We start from the raw sequence: 23,640 nt of genomic DNA, 5'->3' as shown, positions 1-23,640 counted from the left end.
TGTTGCTGCAAATGGCATTATTTCATTCTTTTTTATGGCTGAGTAGTAGTACACTATATATACATATATATAACACATATATCTCTCACATCTTCTTTATCCAGTCATCTCTCAATGGATATTTAGGTTGTTTCCATGTCTTGGCTATTGTAAATAATTCTGCTATGAACACTACAATGCATGTATCTTTTTGATTTAGCGTGGTTTTTTTTTAATATATACTCAAGAGTGGAATCGCTGGGTCACATGGCAACTCTATTTTTAATTTTTTTCAGAAACATATGTTATTTACCACAGTGCCTGTGCATTCCCCCCAACAGTGTCCATGGGATCCCTTTTCTCCACATCCTTGCCAACATTTATTGTATGTGTTCTTTTTGATGATAGCCATTCTGACAGGTGTGAGGTGATATTGTGGTTTTAATTTGCATTTCTTTGATGATTAGCCATGTTGGGCATCTTTTCATGTGCCTATTGGCCATCTATATATCTGCTTTGTAAAATTGTTTATTCAGGTCTTCTGCCCATTTTTAAATCGTTGTTTTTTTTGATGTTGAGATGTATAAGCTGTTTATATTTTTTAGATAGTAAACCCTTATCAGTCATATCATTTGCAAATATTTTCTCCATTCAATAGGTTGTCTTTTTGTTTTATTGATGATTTCCTTTGTTGTACAAAAGCTTTTAAGTTTAATTAGCTCTCATTTGTTCATTTTGGCTTTGATTTCCTTTGCTTTAGGAGACAGTTTCAAAACAATATTGCTATGTTTATGTCAAATAGTGTTCCACCTATGTTTTCTTCTAGGAGTTTTATGGTTTCCAGTCTTACATTTAGGTCTTTAATCCATTTTGGGGTTATTTTTGTGTATGGTGTTAGAGAATGTTCTAATTTCATTTTTTTATGTGTAGTTGTCCAGTTTTCCTAGGACCACTGATTGAAGGGACTGTCTTTTCTCCATTGTATTTTCTTCATAGATTAATTGATCACATGAGTGTGGGTTTATTTCTGGGCTCTCTATCCTGTTTCATTGACCTATGTGTCTGTCTTTGTGCCATTACCATACTGTTTTTGTTTTTTTTTTATCAAAGCACATGTTTGGCTTGTTTTGTTTGTCTTATGAGGGGACGGTAATTGGGTTTATTTATTTATTTCTATTTGGGTGAGGTATTGGGGATTTAACCTGTGACCTTGTGCATGTCAAGCATGTACTCTACCACTTGTGCTATATCCTCCTCCAGTACCATACTGTTTTGATTGCTGTAGCTTTCTAGTATAGTCTGAAGTTAGGGACTGTGATTCATCGAGCTCTGTTCTTCTTTCTCAATTCAAAGTCTTTCATGTATCCATAAAAATTTTTAAATTACCTGTTCTAGTTCTGAAAAAAAGGCCCTTGGTATTTTGATAGAGATTTTATTGAATCTGTAGATTGCCTTAAGTAGTATGGCCATTTTAACAATATTGATGCTTTCAATCCAAGAACAGGGTATATCTTTCCATCTGTTTGTGTAGTCTTCAATTTCTCTCATCAGTATCTCATAGTTTTCCAAGTACAGGTCTTTTACCTCCTTAGGTAGGTTAATTCCTAGATATCTTATTATTTTTATATGATTGTAAATGGGATTGTTTATTTGATTTCTCTTTCTCATAGTTCATTCTTAGTGTATAGAAATGCAACAGACTTCTTAACCATACTAAATGTTGGCGAGAATGTGGAACAGCTAGAACTCTCATATGTTGCTGATGGGAATGTAAACTGGTGTAATCACTTTGGAATGTTTCATGAAGGTAAAACACATCTACCATGTGTTCCAGTGACTTCTTTCCTAGGTATTTAACTAAAATAACTAAAGCATAAGTCCATACAAAGATATATACATTAATGTTCATAGCAGCATTATCAATAACAGACAAAAAGTAAAGACAACCCAAATGTCCATTAACAGATATGTGGATAAATGAAACATGGTATACCTATACAATGGAATACTTCTTAGGGATAAAAAGGAACAAACTATACACATGACAACATGGATGAATCTCAAAATAATTCTGCTGGGTGAAACAAGCCAGATAAAAGCATTTACTGTTTGATTCCATTTACATAAAACTTCAAAATGTAAAATAATCTAAAATTGTGACAGTGGTTATCTATAGACTTGGGAAGGGGGGATGGAGGTTGGGAAGTGATGAGGGTTGGGAGGGATTAAAATGTGGAATGTGGAAAATTTGGGAGGGATGGAGGTATTTATTGTCTTGATTTGGGGACTTCATGGTGACATACATATGTCAATACTTACTAGAATTTATGTGCTAACCATTGTGTCAATCATTTCTCAGTAAAGTATTTTAAAATAAAATGAATTAAAATGACAAATATAACATTGCTATGCCTCAGGACCATTCTTAGGATTGTGAGAATGATTTGATTCCTTTTATCTTGCACCCAATGAACTACATTAGGGTAACTGACTCTGTGTGTAACTCCTCCTCCTACTCCTAATGTTTAATTCTCTTTTAAGTTAGTCTTATGTTTCTCATGGTGGACTCCAGGTTCCTTAAGAATTATTTGCTTCTCTGAACTTAGAGTGGAAACAAAATCCTAAAAGTCTAACTATAAGGCAAATCGTTGTTAAATTTAATTATGTTAAGATTAAGGATATCTAGTCAACATAAAATACCATGCATAAAACTAATAGGAAGATGATAAAATTAGAGAAAATACTTTCAATGTCTAAAACAGACAAAGAATATCTAAAGCACACAAGAACTCTGGAAAGTCAACAACAAAAAATCAGCAACTTCAGTAGAAAAATAGGGAAGTGATATTTATAGGCAACTTACACAACAGAAAACCCCAAATACTAATAAAGCATATGTAGAGATGCTCAAGCTCATTCATAATCAGAGAAATGTAAATTTAAACAATGAAATACCAGTTTGTACCTATTAAACTGATAAAAATTAGAAAGCAGGATGATGCCAAGTTCTAGTGGAGACTGGGGCTGTAGGAACTCTCATGCAGGTAGGAGTGTAGATTTGTAGCATGATTCTGAAAAACTAACTGGAAGCAGTTAAAACTAGTTAAAGCAGTTAAAAATTAGTTAAATTTAATGCATGTCCTATGCCCCAGCAATTTTGTTCCTGAGTTGATATCCCAAGTTCTTACATTGGTTCACTGCAGCATGGTTTATGATAGTGGGAAGTGGAGGATGCTCGGAGAGTGAATGTGGTAGGAAAAAGCAATGAGCTAGATGTGCACATAGCAAAATGGAAGGTGCTTTTAAATACAGTGCTGAAGGGGAAATGAGATATACAACATAATGCCATTAACATACAATTGAAAATATGCACACACCTATAAATTAAAAGATACACACTAAACATGTTAGAATAGATGTATATGGAGAGTGGGGAACAAAATGGGAATCCTATATGAAGATGAAAAGGAATAAATAAATAAGAAATGGGCATTGGCCAGACCAACAATAATGTGAAAATAAAATACCAGAATATAAAATCACTCAGCCAGGAGACAATGAAAGTAGTCAGTATGCAGATTTTAAGAACTACAAAGGTCAGATTTCTGACTCTTCAAAAATCTGTAGGATAAGGAACAAAAAGAGGTGAAGTGAGTGGCACAGCATAGAAGCTGAACTGCTAAGGAAAAATATCTAGAACCGATGCTCAGAGGTCACTTTTAGACAGTCTTTCTTTTCAAAGGTCCACTCTACAGTTGCTCATACATTTTAAGATGGACTATATTTTGAAAGCTCATTTATACTCAATTTAACACTAGCAGGCACTAAAAAAATACAATTTCTCTAGATTCATTCATTTATTCATCTAACAAATATTTATTTAGGGCCTAGTATGCAAAAGTGAGACTCAGATTGTAGTCATTAGATTAGAGGCTGTGAGTATATTCTGTAAGGGTACAGACTGCCAGTGGTATAGAAGGTTCACAGGACAAAGGTGTAAGTAGGACCACAGGCTTCTGGACTAGGACTGCTTTTCTTAGAAAATTAGAATGCTCATTGTCTCCTATGTCAGTTCTCATGTTTTCTTCATGACAAGGGTATTCCCTGCATCTCCCCACAAAATGCAAAGTATAGGATTTTTAGCAGATATCACTCCCAATGTAAGACCTGATGTGGTTGAGGGGGGCTCAAAGTGGGTTAAGATTTTAATTACTCACAAACAAAAATTTCCTGGTTAATTTGTAAAAGGAGTCACAAGAGACCTCACTAGTGCCCACTGCTATTAAATCTTTTCTGACTGTAGGGATAGCGCCGCCAGGATTTGGGTGTGGGAGAGTTATAGGGCTTGCTGCTGAGTAGAAGGAATATTAAGCCAAGGACTGCTGCATGGCACTTCAGATTTTAATAGTGACATTTTATACTTTGATAGCTCAATAAGTATGTAAGAAGACAGTGGCATTAGTGTGTCCCCCAGATACAGCCTCTAATGGGTTAATTAAATGAGCCAGTACAAATTTATAATTGGTCAATTTGCCCATATTTCTAAACTCCTACCTCTTTAGTCCCCAATTCTCCTGTGAAATCCTACAGGAGATTTCAGAATCAATAATTCTCTACCAGAGGCTTTGAGGAAGCAGAAGTCCTACCCAGATACCTGCCGTGTCTCTGAGGGAAGGCTTGAGTCATGATGAGGCTTCAACCCATGTCCTCAGCTCAGCTGCAGCTATAATTAAAGATAAGCTATAATCTGCCTTTAATATGTCCTCCACATTCCATGCTTTCCTTGCACAGACATAACTGTTTTTAAAATATCAAATCATCAAGGGCTGAAACTGGGTCTTTATCTTGTCCTCCTATTTCTGGTAACAAATGTATAAATCCTTGAGCTCTGATGTCTGATTCTGAGGAGCTTGTTAGAAGCCTTTTTAAAAATAATTTAGTGGTTTGAGGGATTTTAACAGTCAGTCTCTCTTGGGCACCTACTGATATCCTAAAGTACAAACTTTGTACTTTTATCTCAGTTTTGCTATGGAGTATGTTCTGGAGGTGAAAAATGAAATGTGAGTAAAGACCTGTGAACCTGTCTTGCTCACCACCCTCCCAACAGGACAAAGCCCTACCACTTCAGATGATTTAATGCTGGCTTCTCACAAGGAGCCTCGGGTGGGTACAGACAGCCCATTTACCAGTTGCAGTGGTATGTGGCTTTTTATTTAAATATTTCCAGTCAAATATTCAGACAAACTAATTAGTAGAGTCATAGCAGATTGGGGCCAGACTCAATAGCATCCAAACAGAGATAGAACAAGAAAATAATTGCTTGGGCTAAAACTGACACACTTGACTGTTAGGCCCCCAAATCTTCAATGGTCACTTTGTACTCTTAGCCTTGGCAAGTACTTTCCTTTCCCAACATATGGCCAAAAAGTCTGCAGAACTATAGCACTTTTCAAAAAACCCTGTCACTTTTTTTCTCATTACTGATGAGAAAGAGGTTTACATATTTAAATATGCATGCCCATATAGGTACATAGGCTTATATGTATGCACATGCATGAATGTGGTTAGTCAACATTTATTGAGTACAGAACACTGTATACACCGTGGCAGGAAGTACAGGGGAAATTTAAAAAAAAAATACCTAATCTCTGCCCACATGATAGTTACAGTCTAATGGGCAATTTGTGATGCAGAAGGAAGATGAGGAAAAATTGATTACTCTTGAGATAAAAACCTCTTTCTCGTCTGTAACATTTACTTTTTTTCTTCTGAGTACAAAAGTAATGCATATTTCTTGCAAAAACTTTGGGAAATAATCACCTGTAATGCCAGAACTCAGAAATATACATATCAACATTTAAATATATATCCTTCCAGACTTGTTTATCCTATGTTTATAAAATGTCTTTAAAGGCTACATATGATAGGATTCCAATTATATTACATTTTAGAAAAGGAAAAACTATGATGACCGTAGCAAAATCAGTGATTTCCAGAGGTTCAGGGGGAAGGATGGAGGGATGAATAGTCAGATCACAGGGGAGTCAGAGCACAGACTATTTTAGGGAGCAAAAACACTTTGTACGATACTATAACAATGGATACACATGATTATACATTTGTCCAAACCCATAGACTATACAACACGAAAAGGGAACCCTAATGTAAACCATGGACTTTGGGCAACAATGACATGCCAATATCAGTTCATCAGTTGTAATAAATGTACCATTCTGGTGAGTGACGTTGATAGTAGGAAAAGTTAGACATGTGTAAGGGCAGGGTGTATATGGGAAATCTCTATACCTTCCCCTAATTTTGCTGTGAAATTAAAAATTCTTCAAAAACATAAACACTATTTTAAAAATTTGCTTTAAATATCTTTGAAACAAAATTAGAATCATAATGTGCATGTCATGTTATAAACTGATTTTTCTTACCTAAGAGTATGTCACAAAGTTTTCCATATCATTAAACAAAAATAAATGGATTTAAGGGTACAATAATATTTCATCATAAAGTATGCCATAATTTATTAACAAATACAATAATTCACAACAATGTGAATATACTTAACACTGTTAAACTGCACACTTAAAAATGGTTAAGATGGGGGGCACAGCCAAGATGGCAGAGAGACTCACAGTTCACCCTCTCCCATAAATACACCAAGAATTGCATCTATGAACCCAACAAATTGCACAGAACACCTACTGAACTCTGGCAGAGTGTTTCTCATTTCAAAATAGAGGAGGATTCTCACAAAATCTGGTAAGAAAAAAGGACAAAGAAAAAATTGATGCAGGACCGGTTCTGCAGGGAGGGAGCGGCATAGAAGGAAGGGCACTCTCATGCTGGGACAAACCCTCTCCAACTGGGAGGTCAGTGGGGACAGAAGCAGAGCTTCCAAAGCTGAGAGGGGAAAGGGACAAGGAGGGTCCCTGCGATCCCTGGCCCTAGATGCAAGCCAACAAGGATGAGCCAAGACTGGCTCCTGGAGGTGGGTGAGGAGCCCAAGCAGAGGGCTGGGGCCCGCTGCACAGAGGCAGCCTCAGGGGACTGGCGGGCAGTGTGAGCTGTGGTTGGGAGTGTGTGCAAAACAGAACAGACTGGGACCGCCATTAAAAGAAAACACCACTATTGGTGGCGGGGGGAGAGGGGCACAACGCAGCCACACCATAGCCTCTTTCTCCCTTTGGTTCCATTGTTGGTGTGTTCTCACGAGAAGAGAGGTGGCACTCAATCATAGCCATCACTGCTGTGGGGAGGCAGGGCTGAAGGCTGAATCCATACCCTGCGACCCTGCAACTTCACAGGCAGGAGTGAGACTTGTTTACAGTACCAGGCAGAGAGAGCGGATTTGCTCTCTCTGGATCCTTTGTGGACCTGCACCTCTGAGACAAAAAAGCAGTGAGTAGAGTCCTGACTCATTGTGGGGTGAGTACAGGTATTTACTACAAGCCAGCATACAGTACTGAATGTGGCGGCAGGGCTGGGGTATGCACTGACACTGTGGCACATCACAGATTGAGAATGTGAATGCACACTTGCTATGGTGGGTTCTAGTGCCTGACATTGGTGGATCTGCACTGGTGGTTCCTGGGGCTCAGAACCTGGAGGACACAAGAGCAGGTGGCTGACATTCCTGCAGCTAAGGCAGGGACAAAGGGAGTGTCAGTACAGTACTCTGTAAGCCCACAAACAAGTGACAGGCAACACCAAAAGGGCATTTCCCAGTGGACATCTCCTGCCTACTCTTCTTGACAGCTGAAGTGTTCTAACCCTGCTTACTACACACAACAAATCAGAAATGGGCCTAGAAGCCTCTATCCCAGCAACAGACCAGTCCCCTGTCAAAGCTGTGACAACCACAGGGGAAAAAAAAGGAGGTTCCACTAAACAACAACAATCAGGGCAGGCTCTGATCACCACAAAGACAACCACACTCCCAATCAAAGGAATAACAGCCAATGCTCATGGAAGAAAGACATGGCAACCATCTCATACTAAGAACAGCCATCACAACAAAACTATTAGATGAACACAGTCTACACAGGAATGCTCCCACTTTAAATAAAAACAAACAAATGAAAAATAAAACAGCCCTTGAAGACCACAGGAGATAACTGATACTCCTAAATACATAGAAGAAACATAAGTAAATAGAAGAAGCAGAAGAACCATTTCAAATTAAAACAAGAGAAATCCCGTGAAAGAATGATCAATAAAATAGACCTCAAAGGTCTACTATATAATGATTTCAAAAAGAGAATGATCAATGCAATAAAGGAACTAAAAGAGACTATGAATAGAGACAGAGAATACTTTAAAAAGGAAATTGAAACTATAAAGAAGAGCCAATTAAAAACAGAAAACTCAATGGCTGAGATAAGAGCCGAACTAAAGGCAGTCAAAAGCAGACTAGATAATGCAGAGGAACAAATAAGTAATTAGAAGACAGGATAACAGAAGTCACCCAATCAGAAGAGCAGACAGAAAAGTAAGTAAAAACCAATAAAAACAATATAAAGGACCTTTGGGATGATATAAAACATGCCAACCTATTCATAATAGGGGTCCCAGAAGGAAAAGAAAGAGAAAAGGGAATTGAAGAGGTTTTTGAAGAAATCAGGACTGAAAACTTTCCAAACCTAAAGAAGAAACAGATATCCAAGTACAGGAGGCACAGAGGGTCCCAAAGAAGAAGAATCCAAACAGACTTACACCAAGACATATTATAATTAAGATGGCCAAAGTTAAAGATAAAGAAAGCATTCTAAAGGCAGCAAGAGAAAAACAAAAAGTTAGTTACAAAGGAACCCCCATAAGGCTTTCATCTGATTTCTCTACACAAACACTGCTAGCCAGAAGGGAGTGGCAAGATACATTCAAAGTCCTGAATGAGAAAAAGCTGCAACCTAGGATACTCTATTCAGCAGGATTACCCTTTAGACTAGAAAGAGAGAAAAAGAATTTCACAGACAAGCAACAACTAAAAGAATTCAGAATACTAAACCTATGATAAAAGAAATATGCAAAGATTAACTCTAAATAGAAAAGAAAAACAGGAAACTACAGAAATGAGAAAACCATAATTGGAAACGCAATAACTACAGTGAATTGAAAGAGAATAAACGTGAAGATGTATAATAAATAAATAACATCAAAATCATAAAAGCTGGGAGAACAGAGCATGGAAACATAGATTTTTTTCCTCTCTCTGTTCTTTTTTTCTTTGTTCTTTTTAGGATGTGTTTGAGCCTACATGACTATCAGTCTAAACCAAATAGATACAGTAAGGAATTAGCATGCTTGAAAAAGAGGGTAACCACAAATCAAAAGTATACAAAAAAAGAAACCAAGGTAATACAAAAGAAAATTATCAAGGTAACACAAAAAGAAAAAGAAGAAGGAAAAGAAAGGAACAAAGAAGAAATGCCAAATCAATTGGAAAACAAAATTCAAAACGGCTATAAACACACATCTATGAAAAATTACTATCAATGTCAAGGACTGAACACTCCAATCAAAAGACATAGAGTGGCAGGTTGGATAATAAAACAAAAGCCTACAATATGCTGCCTACAAGAGACTCACTTTAGAGTGAAGGACACACATAGATTGAAAGTGAGAGGATGGAAAAAGATACTTCATGCAAATGGAAATGACAAGAAACCAGGAGTAGCAATACTCATATCAGACAAAATACACTCTAAAACAAAGGCCACAAAGAGAGATAAGGACACTTATATAAAGATCAAAGGAGCAATGCAAGATGAAAATATTACACTTGTTAACATGTATGCACCCAATATAGGAGCACCTAAATATATAAAACAAATACTAACAGACATAAAGGGAGAAATTGGTGGGAATACAATAAAAGTAGGAGATTTTAACACCCCACTAACATCATTGGACAGGTCTTCCAGACAGAAAATCAGTAAGACAATGGTGATACTAAATGACACAATAGAACAGTTGGACTGGGTTGATATTATTAGGACATTACATCTCAAAAAAACTGAATATACATTCTTTTCAAGTGTTCATGGACCATTCTCTAGGATAGACCACATACTCAGACACAAAAAAAGCTTCAGCAAATTTAAGAGGATAGAAATTATTTCAAACATCGTCTATGACCACAATGCAGTGAAACTAGAAATCAACCATAGAAAAACAAATGAGAAAAAAAATGACAGCATGGAAACTAAACAACATACTACTAAGAAACCAATGGGTCAAAGATGAAATCAGAGAAGGAATTGAAAAATACCTTGAGACAAACGACAATGAAAACACAACCATACAAAATCTATTGGATGCAGCAAAAGCAGCCCTAAGAAGGATGTTCATAGCGATTCAGGCCTTCCTCAGAAAAGAAGAACAATCTCAAACAACCTAATCTACGACCTAAAAGAATTAGAATAAGAAGAACAAACAAAACCCAAAGTCAGCAGAAGGAAGGAAATAATAAAGATCAGGGAGGAAATACCTAAAATAGAGATTTAAAAAACAATAGAACTAAAAGTCAAACCAAGAGCTCATTTTTTGAAAGAGTAAACAAAATTGACAAACCTTAGGCCAGGCTCATAAAGAAGAAAAGAGAGAGGACACAAATAAACAAAATAAGGAGAGAAAATGGAAAGATTACAACCAACACCACAAAAATGCAAAAAATCTAAGCAGCTCATATGACATAATAAGAAAAAAACAAACAACCCAATCCAAATATGGGGAGAAGACTTAAACAAGCAATTCTCCAAGGAAGAAACACAAATGATCAATAGGCACATAAAAAATGCTCAGTATCACTAATTATCAGAGAAATGCAAATCAAAACTACAATGAGGTATCAACTCACATCAGCCAGAATGGCCATCATTCAAAAGTCCACAAATAGCAAATGTTGAAGAGGCTGTGGAAAAAGTGGAACCCTCCTACACTGCTGGTGGGAATGCAGTTTGGTGCAGCCACTATGGACAACATTGTGGAGATTCCTCAAAAGACTAGGAATAGACTTACCATATGACCCAGGAATCCCACTCCTGGGCATATATCCAGAAGGAACCCTACTTCAAAATGACACCTGCACCTCAATGTTCATAGCAGCACTATTTACAATAGCCAAGACATGGAAACAGCCTAAATGTCCATCAACAGATGACTGGATAAAGAAGAGATGTTATATTTATACAATGGAATACTATTCAGCCATAAAAACCAACAACATAATGCCATTTGCAGCAACATGGATGTCCCTGGAGAATGTCATTCTAAGTGACGTAAGCCAGAAAGGGAAAGAAAAATACCATACGAGATCGCTCATATGTGGAATCTAAAAAAAAAAAAATGAACATAAATACAAAACAGAAACAAACTCATAGACATAGAATACAAACTTGTGGTTGTCAAGGGGGCGAGAGGGTAGGAAGGGACGGACTGGGATTTCAAAATCTGTAAATACTTACAGGCATATGCAGAATAGATAAATAAGTGTATACTGTATAGTACAGGGAAATATATACAAGATCTTGTAGTAGCTCACAGTGAAAAAAAATGTGACAATCAATATATGTATGTTCATGTATAACTGAAAAATTGTGCTCTACACTGGAATTTGACACAACATTGTAAAATGACTATAACTCAGTAAAAAATGTAAAAATAAGAAATACAAAAAAATAAGAGAATACTATGAACATGTATATGGTAATAAATTGGACAACTTAAAAGAAATGGACAAGTTTCTAGAAACATACAGTCCACCAAAACTGAATCAAGAACAAATAGATCACTTGAACAGATCAATCAATAGAAGTGAAATAGAATCAGCAATAAAAAAAAACCTCCCTGCAAACAAAAGTCCAGGACCCAACAGCTTCACTGGGGAACTCTATCAAACATACAAAGAAGAGCTTATGCCAATCCTTTGATAAAGGAGGCAAGAACAATGGAGTAAAGACAGTCTCTTCAGCAAATGGTGTTCGGAAAACTGGACAGCTGCATGTAAATCAACAAAGTTGGAGTATTCCCTCACACCATACACAAAAGTAAACTCAAAATTGCTTAAAGACTTAAACATTAAACAAGACACAGTAAATATTCTAGAAGAAAACATAGGCAAAACATTATCTGACATATATCTCAGCAATGTTCTCCTTCAGTAGTCTAACCAAGCAATAGAAACAGAAGCAAAAATAAACAAATAGGACCCAATTAAATTTATAAGTGTTTGCACAGCAAAGGATACCATAAACAAAAGACAACCTACAGAATGGGAGAAAAAATCTGCAAAATATGAGACTAACAAGGGCTTAATCTCCAGAATATATAAACAGCTCATACAACTTAATTTTAAAAAAGCAAACAACCCAATCCAAAAATGGGCAAAAGATCTAAATAAGCAATGCTCTAATGAAGACATGCAAATGGCTAATAGGCACATTAAAAAATGCTCAATATTACTAATTATCAGAGAAATGCAAATCAATACAATAAGGTATCATCTCACACCATTCAGAATGGCCATCATTCAGAAGTCCACAAATATCAAATGCTGGAGAGGGTGTGGAGAAAAGGGAACCCTCCTACACTGTTGGTGGGAATGTAGTTTGGTGCAGCCATTATGGAAAACAATATGGTGATTCCTCAAAAGACTAAAAATTGATTTACCATATGAGCCAGCAATTCCACTCCTGGGCATATTTCCAGAGGGAACCTTAGTTGAAAAAGACACATACATCCCAACATTTATGACAGCACTATTTACAATAGACAAGACATGGAAACAACCTAAATGCCCATCGACAGATGATTGGATGAAGACATAGTGGTATATGTATATAGTGGACTACTACTCAGCCATAAAAATGAATAATATAATGCCATTTGCAGCAACATGGAAGGCCCTGGAGAACGTCATTCTAAGTAAAGTAAGACAGAAAGAGAAAGAAAAATACCATATGATATCACTTATATGTGGAATCTAAAAAAAACTAATTTACAACACAGAAAAAGACTTACAGACATAGAAATCAAACTTATGGTTATCTGGGGGTGAAGGGGGTGGGAAGGGATTAATTGGGAATTAGAGATTTGCAGATACTAACTAATGTATATTAAAGAGCTAGATGACAAGTTCATACTGTATAGCACAGGGAACTATATTCAGTATCTTGTAGTAACTTATGGTGAAAAGAATATGAAAATGAAAAAAGTAATCTATCATTCAGTTGATTTGAAATTCCATGTTTATCAGATGTATATTTGGAATACTTGCATATGATTCAGACTTCCTGTTTATCCCTCTACACACAAACTATACATTCCTGTATCTGGCACTATTTCTTTGAAATTCTCTTAAAATAATAATATACCTCATTTGTTCCAAGTTAATTCTTCTTGAGGTACTCAAGTCTACAGAACTAAACTTGTCTTTAGTAAGTGCCTACAGTGTGATTTGACAAATACCAACCATCAGGCATTCCGCATTCCCACCTGAAAATATCTTCCCCACCAATCTGCTATGGCTCCTTCCCAAAGACCTCTCTTTTGGTTATACCAAAGTGCCCAAATAAGTTCAAATTACTTTGGGAGGTTTATTTGTTTGTTTGTTTTTAAATATAGATATCTGGACTCCATCTCAGTGGTACTGGAATCAGACCTGCCAGGGTAGGCTCTGGTACCAGTGATTTGGAGGTTTGGAAATCAGTGGTTTCAAGAAAAAATTATCTCAAAAAGGCAAGAGTTAAAACCCATATGTATTCTCTGGAGAGAATCTCTTTCAATCCTTTCTCCTAAACTGGAAACTGGTTTATTCAATTTGAGCTAATTATCACATTGGAATAGGCCATCAAGGAGGCTTAAGACTTAAGAGAATAAACTATATAACTGGCTTAATTTGGGAGGGAAGGAAGGAACATAATGCAGTAATAATATCTGGACAGCATTAGGTTCTAGGCCAGGAATATGAATCCATAAACAAGGTTTCCCTTGGTTATGTTAGTCAGCACACTCTTAGGTGACATTAAGCTGAAGTTTCTGTATTTTACTAATTATGTATTGATTTGTATGATTTTCCTCCATTTATAAGTGATACTAGTGATACTGGTTTTCTATTTATAATAGTGATGCAAAATATCCTTTTAAATAAACATATTTACATTTTAAAAGATGAGTTAGTTTAAAGGAAAAAAATCACTTGACAGAGAGGGGATATAACAAAATTTTTGAATATGATTAGAAATAACTGATGTTGGCTAAACACTGACAATGAGATTCCTGGGGTAGATGCTCACAAGTCTAGCTGGGGAGGAATGCCAAAGGAACAACCAAAATGAACTTTGTCTATCTGGCAGCTTTGCTCAGGGTTAGAGCTCACATGAACTACATTGGTGTCGCTTAGGTTCCTCACCTCATATTGTGTCAGCTTTTACTGCATTTATTCAACCGGCAGCATGAATCAGTTAAACTGCACAATTTCAACTTTATAATATAAAGTGACCAGTCCAGCTACACTGCTGCCTAAGTCTGATACTCTGTTTATGACTTTAGGCTTCTCGCTCAATCTAATTACAGATTAAAGAAGACAGTAGGAAAATCTAGTTATATGTCTTAGTATGATGATATTTGTGTTACTGTGTATCTTTTTGTAGAAGATTTTCTTCAAAAATGGAGCAGTAATCCAAGATTTGGGCATCCAGAATCAGAGAAATGAAGATTCCTTACTCTTTGATCTTTAAGAAATAGGCCCACCTCTGTCCAGAAGGGAGGTTTGTAGGCATTTATAATCAGGCCAATTCAAGCAATAACCCTTCCTTTGCAAGCACAAGTGTGCCTTCCAGTATGGGAGTAACTGAGGGCCATGATGGAGAAGATAGTGCACTGAGTGAAAATAAGCACAAGGTATTTCCTCTCTTCTGCTCAGTGCTCAAACTAGAGCAGGACAGCTACCACTCAACATGAAATGGCTATAAGAAGAGTGGGCACTTCATTTTTGAGAAATGGATGCATCTGCTGGCCCAGTCCTCCATGAAGAAAACAAAAGCATCCAAAATAAAAATACTCTATTCCACTCCCTAATCTGACTCTCATGGGTGTGTTTCTTTAATAGCCCATTTGCAGTTCTGTATCTACTTAAAGGGTGCTGTTTTATGGAAAGGTTGCTTTGTGGAGGTTTGATAGATTAAGCACCTAACCTGGACTCTAAAGTCACACAGACTCGGTTTGTATCCCTGGCTCCTCCACTTACTCACTGTATTGCTTGATATGGTTACTTTAAACTTTAATTTTCCCAGTTTTAATATGGGTATAACAATACTGATGTCACAGGTTTATTGTGAGACTTAAAAGGACTGATTAATGTTTGTACAGAGCCTGGCACATTGTGAGTGCACAATAAATATCAATTTTATTATCTACTTATATATCGGTAGTAAGGCATATTTTTAAACAGCATTCTATTTCTCCTGGAAATACAGAATTATGGAAGATTGATACCATTTTCTCACAGCTAGATTATCTTGAGTTCTTAGAAACAGGTGAGCACTATTCAGGCTTTCCTAAAGTCAGTGACTGCACCCTTTTTGTAGGTATTTCTAAGTGCTTTTATCCTGTCCAAAAAGAAAAAAAGGAATTAATCTAAGCCAAAGAAATAAGTTACTTTAACATATGCACCACAACGTTCACAGCAGCACTATTTACAATAGCCAAGACATGGAAACAACACAGATGCCCATTGACAGATGACCAGATAAAGATGCTGTAGATAGATCGATCGATTGATCATTCGATCGATAGATAATGGAATACTACTCAGCTATAAAAAAGAATAAAATAATGCCATTTGCAGCAACATGGATGGACCTGGAGATTGTTATTCTAAATGAAGTAAGCCAGAAAGAGAAAGAAAAATACCACATGATAATGCTTATATGTGGAATCAAAAAAGAAAAGACACAAATGAACTTATTTACAAGACAGAAACAGACTCACAGACATAGAGAAAAAACTTATGGTTACCAGGGGAGAAGGAAGGGGTGGAGGGATAAATTGGGAGTTTGAAATTGGCAGATACAAACTACTATATATAAAACGGATAAACAACAAGTTTATACTGTCTTGCACAGGGAACTATATTCAATATTTCATAGTAACCTATAATGAAAAAGAATATGAAAAGGAATATATGCATGTATATGTATGACTGAAACATTATGCTGTACGCCAGAAATTGACACAACATTGTAAACTGACTATTATTCAATAAAAAACTGCAAAAAAATAAAAAAAGAAGTGTCTTAAGCTGATTTCTGCAATGGGGAGGATTAAAAAGGGGGTAGGGAACTTTTATTTGAAAAGACCATGACCATTTAAGATCTTTAGTATTGTAAAATATATAAAACTTCTGAAGAATAAAATTTCCAGGAAAGACAGGTCTTCTCTTTTTAATCATCTTTAAGAAAATATTTTTAAATGTATTATTATTCACTCAAACCCTGGTTTAGGAGCTGGGAGATCTAGATTACTAGAATCAGCATGCACTTATAGGACAAATCTGTCTCCATTATTTACTAGTTGTGTGATCTCATGCAAATTTTGGTTTTGCTGCTTTATGCTTCATTTTCCTCAACCCTAAAATACTCATAACATCTCTCAAGGCTTTTTGTTTGGGGGGGGGCTTTTTTGTAGAAGTCGAATGACATAATGTGCATAATGTTCTTGGCACATATTAGGAACACAACAGAGGGTAACTATTAGTATTGTTTTAACTAACGTCCATCTTCCAAACACTTATTTGCAGATAAGCTGCATCTGAATCTTCTGGAGAGTTTATTTAAAATGAAGATTCCTGAGTTCTACCCTAAAACATCTGATCTGATAAGATTCCTAGAGTGAGGCCTAGGAATCTGTATTGAAACTAAGTGCTCCTCCCAGCTTTCCTTCTGGGTGTGAGATATAAAGGTTTTGTGAGGGGGAAAAAAGTCTGTACTTGGGGTATTTTTTTCTAGTGAGTCTGCAGGGAGAGAGGGATCTTTGGGAAGCTGGCACTTCTCAGTCAAAGGGCTGAAAAGGAGAGCCCTTTCTACAAAGAGGTTAAGAGAGCAGAGGGTGTGTTAGTACTGAGGGCTCAACGGAAAGTGTTGAAAGGATGCAAAACAGTGCAGATGGAGATGGAAGTGGATTTATAACTGACCTCTATGGATATGAGAGTTTAGATGGGTGCAGGACCAGATGTGCTTGAAGCTTTTATGGTGACTGAAGAGGAAGGAGAAAAGAAGCAAGGACAGAGTTATCCAGGGGGAGGGCATAGCTTAGTTGTAGAGTGCATGCTTAGCGTGTACACGGTCCTGGGTTCAATCCCCAGTACCTTCATTAAATAAATAAACTTAGTTATATCCCCCAAGAAAAATTTTAAAAATTAAGAATTAAAAAAAAGGACAGACTCATCCTCTCTCTAAAGAGAAACTTGGTATAAAGTTGTTTGAAGTCAGCAAAAGTGCACAGTCAACTTAATCTATTTTAAACATTTTATTCTTCACAGTTTAAATAATTAAATGACAAAGTATTTATTAAAATAGATTAATAATTGGAGATAAAGTGGGTACTTCTTCTTTAAATCCAGACCTTCTGTCTTCTCCCTGATATATTGCACTTAATTTAGTACAGGCAGATTACTTTCTGGTTGTTTTTGGCATGAGTTGGAAAACTGCCCTGTGCTTTCTAAACCAGACCATCTGAAACCTTTATGTTTGGATACATAAGGTGCTTGATCTTGTTTCATTAAGCAGGTTATTTTTATATTCCCCAAAAGCATAGAACGTAAAGAGAGATCTTTCACTGCTGCTATAATAGCTGGAAAAAAAGACATGACAGCAAATCTACGGAGTTCCTCTACTACTAATGTAGTTAACCAGGCATCAGTACATATTTTATTACAACTATGTTTAAATATTTTCAATAATACTTCCAATTTGTAGAGTATATTTTACTGAAGGAAAATAACCTGAGTTAATTAAGTTAAGGAAATTTGTGGGAGGAACCAAATGCATCACTATATACTTTTTTGAAGGAGAGATACTGAGTTCTAGAGCAACTAGATCTTCAATAGCAATGCTAGTATAAACATGGCATTGTGCTGTTAGGAATGAAGCAAATTGTAATATTTCCTACTAGACTAAGGTGAATATACAAGATGTTCTCAAGGCTTTTAGGTTAAAAATATCTTCCATAAAAAGGGAACCCTCCTACACTGTTGGTGGGAATGTAAATTGGTGTAGCCAATATGGAAAACAGTATGGAGGTTCCTTAAAAATTAAAAATAGGCTTACCTTATGATCCAGCAATCCCACTCCTAGGCATGTATCTGGGACATGGAAGTAACCTAAACGTCCAATGAGAGATGAATGGATAAAGAAGATATATATATATATGGAATGGAATACTACTCAGCCATAAAATAGAATGAAATAATGCCATTTGCAACAACATGGATTGACCTAGAAATTATCATACTAAGTAATGTAAGTCAGAAAGAGAAAGACAAATACTATATGATATCACTTAAATGTGGAATCTAAAGTATGATACAAATGAACTTATTTACCAAACCAAAACAGACTCACAGACATTGAAAACAAACTTATCGTTACCAAAGGAGAAAGAGAAGGGATAAATTAGGAGTTTGGGATTAACAGGTTCACACCACTATATATACATACCACTATATATAAAAATAGATAAACAACAAGGACCTGCTGTATAACACAGGGAACTATATTCAATATCTTGCTTTTTTTTTCCATTTGTGGGGGGGAGGTAATTAGGTTTATTTATTTATTTTAATGGAGGTACTGGAACCTGATGCATGCTAAGCATGTACTCTATCACTGAGCTATATCCTCCCCAAAATATCTTGTAATAACCCATAATGGAAAAGAATCTGAAAAAGAATATATATATTCTTTTATTATTTTATACATATATATAAAACTTAATTACTTTGCTGTATACCAGAACCTAACACAACATTGTAAATCAACAATACTTCAATAAAATTTTTTTAAAGTCTTCTACAGATGGTAAAGAATAAAAGGGCTTTCATCTTATGCTTTGTGTGCTTCGCTCTCTAATCTTTATTTTTAAGACCACTAACATTTTGTAAATACAAACTTGTGGCTGATTTCCTAAAAAGTGTTGCTGGGGCCTCTACAATGGAACCAACATACCAATTTTGGCTTCTACATATCTTCACAAAATGACTGCAGATGAAATTACATACTCCCAGGATGCCTCTCTTCTTCTGAATTGTGAACTTCTGCAGGACAGGGACTATATCTTTTATATCTATAGCCTCAAGGTCTAGCACAGTGCCATGTTACACAGTAAATATTGTTGAATGAATGAATTGCTGATTACTTTTCACTTGTCTCTTCCCATCCTGCTAACCCCTTCCTTAGGGGCTACTGAAGAAAACATTAAAAACCCATTCATATCTTAAGTATTATTATGCGCTCCTAAAGGAGTGAACTTAGGCAAAATGGAAGTGCTAAGAAGCAGATATTGGTTTTCTAGTTAATTGATTTTGGCCAGTAATTCTTATTCAAAAAAAAATTTAAAGCTACTTAGACATTGGAGGCAGTATCTAAACTAAATAGATATTTGGGAGATGTCATGTTTTTAACAAATAAAACCAGCTGAACTTCTTAAAGATAAAGGAGTTTGTACTCAAAATAGTAGATAAATCCACCATAAAGAAAATGCAGTCATAAGCACATAGCAGCCATAAAGATTAGTTTTTAAAGTTTTTTTAAAAACTTTTATCACATCATTTTTAAATGATTTCTTTTTAAAATTCAAACAACTTCCGATTGTTCTTAGAATAAGATCCCAAATCTCTAATTTGATCTATAAATTAATTCTTTCATTCACTCCTGAAATATTGATAAGTGTCTATTGTGTATTTTAGGCTTAGAAAACAGAGTGGTGATGAGGTAGGGCAAAGCCTCAGTTCCCACAGAACTTTACACAGGGTGTGGGCCAGTGGGAAGACTGACAGACTATAAACATAAAAATATAATTAATGAACAACATAAACAAATAGACAAGATAAATTCCAATGCGATGCGTGCTATGAAGAAAAAAAGATTTTCCAGAGAAAATAAGCTATTCTTTCATTTCCCAAGCTTCCATTTTCTCACCCCAGGGGATTTTTACAGGTTATTCCCTCTCTCAGGGCTCCTCCCTCATCTTCCTTCCCTCCCTAACCATCATTCTTCCTTCAGCTCAAGTCTCAGCTAAAAATGGCAACTTCTCTAGGTTAAATGTGCCTTTCATATACCCTTCCCACTGTACCCATATGTCTCCTTTGTAATGTTCATTACATTTATAAGCATTTGTTCAATGTCTGTTGCCACAAGGGCAGGATCTTCTTGTCTGTGGTTTACTGATCTATTCCCCGCCACCAGCTGGGAATATAGTAGATGATCCATCAATAGTAGATCATCATATAGTAGATGATCAATACACTTTATTGATTAATGAACAGAAGGAAAATTGGGAAATTCTTTTCTTTTTTTCCTGTTAAGGGTCACTTCACCAGGAAGAGATAAAAATCATCTGAACATGACACATACGTAAAAAAACACATGGGAGAGAAATGCAATTAGGCTAAAGGGAAACTGAATGAGAATTATTCAGTGGTTGCTTCCTTGGGTTTTAGGGTGAAACTGAAAGCCATCATGGGATAAATTGTTTTGAGAAGAAGTCATTTCCTAGATATCAGAGGTAAGCAGCTCCTTGCTTATAAAAGAGCATGGAAGAATACATGGGAGAAAGAGAGGAAGAAATGAATGAATGAATGAATGGAAGGAAGAAAGAAAGAAAGGGAGAAAGAAAGAAAGAAAGAAAGAAAAGAAGGAAGGAAAGAAAGAAAGAAAGGAGGGATACTTGAATGAAGCACGGAAGGAATAAGTACATAGGGAGATACTTGTTCTTTTGAAATAAAAATGGCCCGTCCTCCCAATACCAAATAATACATTCACATTGTAAATATTCAAGACAACACAGAAAAAGGTAAAGCAGAAAGTCAAAATGTGTAATAATCCTTTCACATTTTATTTACATGTATTTGCATTTAGACTTTTTTCTATGTGTATTTACATATATCTTTCTAATATAAAAATAGAATAATATGTACTATTTTATAAATTTTTTTTCATTAAAAAACATATTTCCAGATCTAGCTACTCGTTTTTAATGGCTATGTATAAGTCCACTATATGGATGTACTGTCAAGTATCTAATTATTGTTGAATAGTTCTTTCTTATTTTTCAGTATTTCAGTATTATACACTTCACTATGATTAACATCTTTGTACATTTATTACATATAGCCTTGCAAACTTGGAAGTACAGTTTCTGTTGAATGCCTATCATTGTCTTTGTGTATGTTTTTATTTTTAACACCTTTTTGTGATATAATTTCTGTACAGTAAACTACACATATTTCAGATATACAATTTGATGAATTTTTGATAGATGCATACACCTATGAAACCACCACCATAATCAAGATAGCTAACATTTCCATTTTTGCACTATGGTGAAGTCAAAAAATTGTAGTTGAACCGTTTTAAGTTGGGGATCATCTATAGTGGTATCAGCCATACCTGCTTATTCAATGTTTATCACATATTTTGCCAATTTGTCATTTCTCTTTTATTTTGGGAGGGTAATAAGGTTTATTATTTTTTAATGGAGGTACTGGGGATTGAACCCAGGACCTTGTGCATGTTAGGCATGCACTCTGCCGCTGAGCTATACCTTCCCCCATCATTTTTCTTTTAATTTTATTATAAATCAGTACTACCTCTGTATCGTCATATGTCATGTTAAAATTTTTTTCAGTTTGTCATTTATCTTTTAAGTTTACTAACCCTATGTTTTGACATTCAGAAGCTTTACTTTTATTTATGAAGTTGTATTTAACAGTAATTCCTTTTATAGATTTTGTGTCATGTTTAGTAAGTCCTTCCACATCCCTAAGGCTATGGACATATTCACTTACATTTTCTTTTACGATTTTATATTTTACATTAAGCCACACTTGCCTCAAGAATACGTGAAGGCGTGGGTAATGTTATTGCCATAATCTTAACAGGCTTAATAGCAATTGCAGGCCACTGAAGAATTCATTTTACACATTCTAGGTAAAAGTTCTAGTATATGATTATGTAATAAAAGACAAAACTGAGTAGAGACATAGCATCTAAATCATATTTCCATATTGTCAAAAATGACAGTTATCAAGCATCATGGGAAGTTGAGCAGGGAAGTCTGAGGGATATTGCTGTAACTGCCTGGAGTGAAATATACTTATACCCCAGGCTGATGAAGTGGCCATCATGCTGAGGCCGGAACGCTCTCAAAAAATATTTGAGAGCCTATTATGAGCTCGCTGGGGACAAAACAGTGACCAAAACAAAGAGGTTTACTGCTCTTAAGGGGTGGGATAAAACAAATAAATAACATATTCAGATTAAGTGCTTTAAAGAAAATGAAGCAGGTAAGGGGATGGGGAAGTTGTAATTTTCGATAGGGTGGTTAGGGAAGTGTTCTCTGGGGAGATGACAATTGAGAGACTTGGATGATGAGAGCAAAGATGTGAAGGGAAAAATTCCAGCCTATGTAACGTTGTAGAGGTGGGAACAAGTTTAGTCTGCTGGAAGAATAGTGAGAAACCTAGTGTAGCTGGAGTGTTACCTGAAAACACAGAAAACAGAAACATGGGGAAAGAAACAAGGAAACATCCTGAAACGTGGGTCCAATTGTTTTTCCTTAACTGTGAAAACAGGAGGTGCATGCCGGGGAACTCATTCCCTACCTTCCTTCAGGCATTACCATCTAAGAAAGGTCTTCCCTAACCGCCCTGAAATTCCAATGTTATCAGATTTTCCCACCCTTTTATAATCACCGCCCCTTTTCAACTATTTCAGAATTACCATCTCAGAGAGGCCACCTCTGACCACTTTTTAAAATTGCAATTCTCGTTCGCCCCCACTGGGCGCTCTCCCACCTACCTTCCCCCGCTTTACTTTCTCCCCTAGCATTTATCATGAAATATATATATAATATATACGTATATATATATATACATATAAATTATTGTCCCTCCCCCAAATAGAATATAAAGACTCCTGAGAACTGAGATTTTGGTCGGCTTTAATTTCCGCTGTGTCTCCAACACTTGTAACAGTGCTTGAGAGACAGCTGGCGCTCGATAAATACATTCTGAATAAAGGTAAGATGCTATATTAACTGGTCTGGACTAACTGTGAATCGATGTCAGGTTAGATTAACACCGCATTCCTCACTCTCTGAAAAACGCTTCCAGCAGTCAGATGATGACGTCCTCCAGCTTTCAAAATGGGAAACCGAAGGTTCCCACAATCCTCAGAACGCGAATTTCTCGCCACAATTCAAAATGGCGGAGGAAGGTGGGGCCTGTCACATGGTGGGCGTCACAGCAGCTCGCCTTTTCCAGATCGCGGCCCGCCTTGCCGCGTCGTCAGGGGCCTCCTCCCCTTCCCACCGAGCCTTTTCGAAGAATCGCCTGGGATTGGCTAATAGGCTGGGAGTGGGCCTGCGGGGCTGGGA

The 23,640-nt window shown here is 36.3% G+C and overlaps 1 long non-coding RNA gene across 1 annotated transcript in view; it reads right to left on the bottom strand.

The window, feature by feature from the left end:
* LOC140691771 (uncharacterized) overlaps positions 1 to 23,630 on the bottom strand; it is a 50,353-nt gene extending 26,723 nt beyond the window's left edge. Inside the window, exons 1-2 of the long non-coding RNA XR_012067442.1 lie at positions 23,317 to 23,630; positions 18,315 to 18,367 (exon numbers count right to left, since the gene is read on the bottom strand). This is a non-coding gene — a long non-coding RNA (uncharacterized lncRNA). The remainder of the gene's footprint in view (positions 1 to 18,314; positions 18,368 to 23,316) is intronic.
* Between the last annotated feature and the right edge of the window lie 10 nt (positions 23,631 to 23,640).

The sequence above is a fragment of the Vicugna pacos genome, chromosome X (genome assembly GCF_048564905.1).
Source record: "Vicugna pacos chromosome X, VicPac4, whole genome shotgun sequence".
NCBI classification, from domain to species: Eukaryota; Metazoa; Chordata; class Mammalia; order Artiodactyla; family Camelidae; genus Vicugna; species Vicugna pacos.
Note: the sequence above shows the minus strand (reverse complement) of the source record. Positions and strands in the feature narration are given on the sequence as shown.